Here is a 6,727-nt window from a genome sequence, read left to right as displayed (position 1 = left end):
CCACTAGTGCCGACACGTCCCGGCGGTGCTCCAGTGACGTTACTGGTGGTGGGTGCTGTTGGTCCTCATCGGTGGCCACCAAGCGCAGGGCTCGCCGCTGCACAGCATCCAGTCTCTGCATGTGGGTGGCGGCACTCGACATCCAGGACAGGGCACCGTACTCCATACATGGGCGTATCTGTGCCCTGTATAGCGTGAGGATGCCCCGTGGGTCGAGGGTGTTCGCCATCCTACGCAGGGCAGAGACTCGGAGAGAGGTCTGGCGGGCGACGACACTGATGTGGTGATCGAAGCGTAGGCCGCGGTCCACAGACACGCCCAGGATCTTGATATAGTCCTGAAGTGGCAGGCTCTTGCCTCCAAAACGCAGCTGTCCTGAGACTGCGTGTGAAGCACCTGGGGACCGCGAGATGACCATCGCCTGCGTCTTCTCAGGAGCGAAGTTAACCTGCCACATCTTTTTCCACTGCTCCACCAGTCCGAGCTGCCTGTTCAGCTCAGTGACGGCACGCTGACTGTCGAGGCGGCAGTAGGAGCGGGAGAGTGTGCAGTCGTCGGCGTATGCTGCCACAGATGACCTGCCGGAGGAGGTCGTCGATGTATATGTTCCATAGGACTGGGCCCAAGACGGAGCCTTGTGGAACTGAGGCCCGGACAGGTGAAGGCCTTGATGACTGCCCGTTGACTACTACCTGAAGGGTCCTACCCTGGAAGTAATCTTCTACCAGCATTAACAGGTCACCTTGGACACCCTTGGCGCGAAGCTTTTCAATGAGCCCCGCGTGCCAGACCCTGTCAAAAGCCCCAGCAATGTCCAGGGCCACCACAAGGGTGTCCAGGCCTTCTTCCAGGGCGTCTTGCCAGTCCTTGGAGAGGATGAGGAGGAGGTCTGCGGTGGATCTCTCTCTCTCTCTCTCTCTCTCTCTCTCTCTCTCTCTCTCTCTCTCTCTCTCTCTCTCTCTCTCTCTCTCTCTCTCTCTCTCTCTCTCTCTCTCTCTCTCTCTCTCTCTCTCTCTCTCTCTCTGTCTCATCATATACATTAATGATATAGATAAAGGAATTGTCTCCAGAATCTCTGAGTTTGCAAACGACACGAAGTTAGGATCAGACGTTTCGACTCCGGAGAAAGTAGAACAACTTCAGCTTGATCTCCATAAGCTGGGAGAGTTGTCAGACAAATGGCAGATGCCATTTAATGCAGCCAAGTGCAAGGTCATGCACATTGGGTACCGCAACCCCCAATATGAGTACGTTCTTAAGGGAAAGGCTCTGAAGAGCACTGACTTGGAGAAAGACTTGGGTGTAGTTATTACCAATGACCTCAAGTTCTCGAAGCAGTGTATAGCTGTAGAGAAGAAGGCTCAGAAACTTTTGTGCTACATAAAGAGACAGTTTGGATATTGTAAAAAAAAAAAAAAATAGTACTATCACTGTACAACTCTCTCGTCCGTCCACACTTGGAGTACGTAGTTCAGTTTTGGAGTCCTTCTTACCGTAAAAACATCACAAGACTGGAGAGAGTACAGGCCAGGGCGACCAAACTGATTCCTGAGCTTAGACACATGTGTTATACAGAGTGCCTGAAGGAGTTGAACCTCTTCTCACTGGAGAACAGAAGGCTTCGTGGTCAGCTCATAGAGGTATTTAAGATACTTCGAGGTTTTGACAAACGTGGACTACAGGTGCTTGTTCCAGCTGAGTGAGGGGCGCACTCGTAACAATGGCTACAAACTTGAACTGAAGCGTTACAACAGAGATCTTTGTGGGAACTTCTTTTCCTACAAAATCTGCAGTCGTTTGAATGCGCTTCCCTCAGATGTCGTCAATAGTAACTCTGTAGAGCAGTTCAAGACAAGACTCGACGAGGTGCTGCCTACGTAGACTCGATGTCGCCTGGACATGTGTTTCTAACTTAGCTTGAGTCTCTTTCAGTACTCCCCTGTATGGGTCATAACGCCTTCCGGAGTACTTCTCTTCCTTGTAACTCCTTGTAACTTGTAACACACACACTCTCTCTCTCTCTCTCTCTCTCTCTCTCTCTCTCTCTCTCTCTTTCTCTCTCTCTCTCTCTCAAGTGCGTGTAAGAAAGAGGACAAAAGAGAGGAAGCGATTGAAGGAAAAAGTAAGAATTACTTCTCTTTCATACCAGAGAGGCTGTGAAGGAGAAGGGAAAGGGGAGGGAAGGAGGGAAGAGGAGAAGAGAAAGGGGAGGGAAGGAGGGAAGGAGGGAGGGATTGAGGGAAGGAAAGTAGGAAGGGAGTAAGACTGACACGCTGGCTTCTTTTTACGCTCCTTTCTGAAAGCCAACGATGTATAATCTCCTCCTCCTCCTCCTCCTCCTCCTTCTCTTTGTTTGCTTCTTCATCTCCCTGATGCTTGTTTTGTTGTTGTTTTTGTTGTATTTCCTTTTCGCTTCCTGCTCCTCCTCCTCCTCCTATGTGAAAACAAAAAGGGTTTTTAACATCAACGATTGGTCCACTAATAACAGAAAATGGCACAAAAATAGAAAACGAAACAGACATGGCGAACACCCTGAACGAGTACTTTTCAACAGTCTTCACGACTGAGGATGTTCAGGGCAGTCTGCCGACCCCTTCGACTCAGTCAAGAGGCACCACGCTGCCGGACTTCACCATCACAGAAAGTGAAATCCTCTGAGTCACGAAGAGCATGAACGTAAACAAAACAGCCGGGCCAGACAAGATATCACCCAGGCTTCTTAAAGAAGAAAGAAATGAGCTCGTGAAACGCTTACAATTTTATTCAATAAAACTTTACTAGCGGGTAAAGTTCCCCACGAATGGAAACTAGCAAATGTCACACCAGTCTTAAAAAAAATAAAGTAAAATAAATAAATTTCTCCCAGCCATTTACAGGCCGATCAGTCTCACTTCAGTAGTGTGCAAGCTAATGGAAACAATAATCAGAGATAGAATTGTTAAATATTTAAAAGAAAACAAAATCATAAATGATTCGCAACACGGTTTTCAGAACCAAGCGTTCCTGCTTAATGAACTTACTATTTAACTCGCATGACGAGACAAAAGCTGTTGATATTATCTACCTTGATTTCCAGAAAGCTTTCGACACTGTTCTCCTTAAGAGACTCACCAGTGAAGTAAAACCTCACACTGAAATGGCTGAGAGACTGGCTCTCTGACAGAAAACAGCGTGTTGTGATAAATGGAAAAGAGTCAGAGTGGCAAAAGGTAAACAGCGGTGTTCCTCAAGGCTCTGTATTAGGACCAGTACTCTTTATAATGTACATTAATGATATTCATGAAGGGATAAATTGCAAAATAAGTAAATTTGCAGACGACACCAAGATAACAAGTAGAATAACGTCTGTGTCACAATGGCAGGAACTCCAGTGTGACCTAAATAGACTAACAAGCTTGGCAGAAAATGGCGGATGAGATTCAATATAGAAAAGTGTACAATACATATCTCGCCTGAACAATGTTCAGGCGAGATATGTAATGAATAACATGCCACTGTCAAGCACCGATAAAGAAACTTCGCAGGTAATATTCATTGAGGAACACATCCTACACCACCCAATCCCTCTCTGTCAATATATAACACCCACATTTTACTGTGACTGCATTACAACTGTGTGGCTCTACTTACTGGTACTGCGACAGGCGGCTTGCCCATCCTGACCCCTCTCTGGTCTGACAGCTGTGTCTAGCTTGTCCCTCTCTCTGTTTCTGTCTATTCCCGTCTCCTACACCTTGTAATATACGCGTGATGTTAGAGCGACCTTTTGCCCCAACAAGGCTTCCGTTGCTATAACATTTATTTTCCACTACTTCGATCATTCGAGGCATTTTCCTGTAACTTTCAATAAGGTTCATTTTCGAGTAAATATATTTATTTTCTCATACTTTGGTCATATGGTTCAATTTCATATACTTTCCGCAAGATCCATTTTCAAGTAACTATATTAATTTTATCTTCCCCGTACTTCGATCACACAGTTTATTTTTCCTTAACTTTCAGTAAGATTCATTCTCGAGTTACTTTGGTAATCGCATCTTCTAATCAGGAACAAGGAGGCGGCGGTTCCTGTGGTGTGCCGGCTGTCCGTGTTGTCCATGTCACCTGTTTCCGGTGACCTCTGCTTCCCTCGTATACTAATTCAGTGATGGCCACCTGAGTACCTCTTCTTGTAATGTTGTGCTAATCTCCGGCTCTGTTAGTGTTGTGATGACTCACCGCATCTTGTTGTTCTCCACGGTGGTCACGTCTCGTCTCTTATCTGTCAGGGTGGTGATAGCTTCTTGATACCTGCTGTCGTTTTTATCATCTTCTTCCCTCATTTATTCTTTCTACTTCTCGTTTCCCTTTTTCATTTCTTCACTTTTGTTTCATTCTTGTTTCTTGTTACATGTTTCATTTCTTGTTGTTTGCTGGGTTACAACAACGTCCCTATTCTTCCTCCACGCCCCTCTCCTTCCTTCACTGCCTCCACTTCCCCTGGCTCTCCTTCCTTCACTGCTCCTCTTTCACCGTCCTTCTTCCCTCACTTGCCTTTCTTCCATCATTATTCCTCCTTCCCTTCCCTGCCCTTCCTTCCTTCCCTGCCCTGCCCTGCTCATCCATTCCCCTGTCCCCTTCCTTCACTACCCTCCAGCCTCCCCCATGCTCACCACTCTCGGATGTTGTTTATCTAGTCTCTCTCTCTCTCTCTCTCTCTCTCTCTCTCTCTCTCTCTCTCTCTCTCTCTCTCTCTCTTGTCTATTCAAGTGTTGTCTGTTTTTTTTTTTTTTTTTGGTTTAACTCTCTCATTACGTATGGCATCGTTTTCCTTCCTCTTTCTTTCTTCCTTCCTTTTTGTATTCATCTGATTTCCTTTCTTCGTTTTCTACCTTTCCATTGTTTCATTTTTTTTTATCCTTCCTGCCTTCCTTTCTTTCATTTGATTTCTCTCCTTTTCTTTTCCGTTTCTTCCTTTCCCTCTCCTTTAGTTCACACCTTCCTTTCTTCTTTTTTTTTTTCTCCGTTTTACTTTTATTTATTTATTTATTTTATTTTGTTAATTAATTTATTTTTTTGGTGGGGGAGGCTTTGCTTTTATTTATTCCTTTCTTTTCTCCTACGTTCCTTCCTTCCCTCCTTTCTGCCTTCCTCCCTCCCTCTCACTTTCCCTCCCTCTCTCACCGTGCCTGCATCCTTGCATTTTCCAGCCTACATCCACTTTACAAGATTGCTCAGTGTACTTTATCACAGACAGCCTCGGAAGAACCAAAATGCAAGTTAGATATGTTTGTTCTTCATTTGTATTTCTTTGTGAGTGATCTAAACTCCGTGCTCTTATCTATTACTGTTTGTTCATGTGTGAGTGATTTCAACCTCCTGTCCTTATCTTTTACTTCTTGTTTTTTCCTTTGTATCCCTCCGAGTGGCCATGTCTATTGGTGTTCGTTCTTACTTGGTGTTCCTGCAGGAGTGACCTATCCCTCGCCTCTCTCTTCCTCAGCTGTGACACAAGGAGCAGCTTTCTCAGCGACGGGGAGCGGTGGACGGCGGATAAATACTTCGGCTCCCGCGCCTTCTTCTGCATCATGTCCGACCCTCTGACCCTGGTGGTGGGCGACGTGCGTCAGAGGAGTTGAAAATGTATGGGACTCGCTGCTGTGCCCTGCGTGTAGCTGTGAGGTGAAGTGCAGACGGCTGCATTGTCTCAGCCTCGGAGGTGCCACTTGTTCAAATTACGAATGGTTTAATGTTATTTTTTGCAGGCTGTGGAATATTGCAGTATCTTATAACAAGACAAAATATTAATGATATAAATAAGCATGTAATTTACCGATAAGCATTACACGACAACATTATTGCGGTGATAAAATGTACTCCTGTAAAATGCTACGTGGCATCATCTCTCAGCTGTTTTCAAGGTCGCAAGGGCAGGCTACCCACCCGCCCTCCTCCCTCGCTTTGATGATGCCGCGTAGCATTTTACAGAAGTACTTTTAATCACCGCAATAATGTTGTCCTGTAACGCTTATCGGTAAATTACATGCTTTGTAATCCCATTTGTCTTGTTATAAGATAATGTAATATTAAACCATTCGTAATATGACTAAGTGGCACCTCCGAGGCTGCGACAATACAACCGTGTGTCCGTCATTTCACAGAGCACACCCACGAGTCCCGTACATTTTCAAATCCTCTGATGGGTAAACAAAGCCTTAAAATGCATATGTGCATAGAACATTTTCTACTTAGAATTAAACGTTCTTTCACCTCTTTCAGTATTTGCAGAAACTCGCGTTACACCCTGTATAGGAAATTAGAGACGTCGCAGTGAGCGTTTTGATACCAGATAGCGCCAGAATTTTTAATTCTCGCCGGAAAATATATATTTTTTGGGGCAAGGTTTTACAAGCTTACAAAGGTGTATCGTTGCACAGTAATGCGTCTGAATTTTAAGTCAATTAATTTCGTGATAACTGACAGCACATGACATTGTTTGAGCCTCTATTCATAATTTCAGATGATATTCTTAAAAGAGCCTATAAGTGTATCAAGGCAGGCAATCTGTAATTTTCTACTGACCTCAATGGAAGTATACTAATATATACTTGCATTTTCATATACTAAACAACAGGCAAATCCATTTAATGTAAAGAAAATATAATTTTGTATCAGAGACTTTATTTTTGTGGTACGATCACTATTCTCGGGTACTTGGGCAGCGAGCAAACCAAAACACAGGACCACG

At 44.8% G+C, this 6,727-nt stretch overlaps 1 long non-coding RNA gene across 2 annotated transcripts in view; it reads left to right on the top strand.

Annotated features, from left to right (window-relative positions):
• The window catches only part of LOC135095280 (uncharacterized), a 49,811-nt gene extending 44,011 nt beyond the window's left edge, over nt 1-5,800 (top strand). Inside the window, exon 5 of one of the 2 annotated variants that reach the window (XR_010264208.1) lies at nt 5,483-5,800. This is a non-coding gene — a long non-coding RNA (uncharacterized LOC135095280). The remainder of the gene's footprint in view (nt 1-5,482) is intronic. The other variant, XR_010264207.1, reaches the window with a different exon arrangement.
• Nucleotides 5,801-6,727: the final 927 nt, after the last annotated feature.

The sequence above is a fragment of the Scylla paramamosain genome, chromosome 48 (assembly GCF_035594125.1).
Source record: "Scylla paramamosain isolate STU-SP2022 chromosome 48, ASM3559412v1, whole genome shotgun sequence".
In the NCBI taxonomy this organism is placed as follows: domain Eukaryota; kingdom Metazoa; phylum Arthropoda; class Malacostraca; order Decapoda; family Portunidae; genus Scylla; species Scylla paramamosain.
Note: the sequence above shows the minus strand (reverse complement) of the source record. Positions and strands in the feature narration are given on the sequence as shown.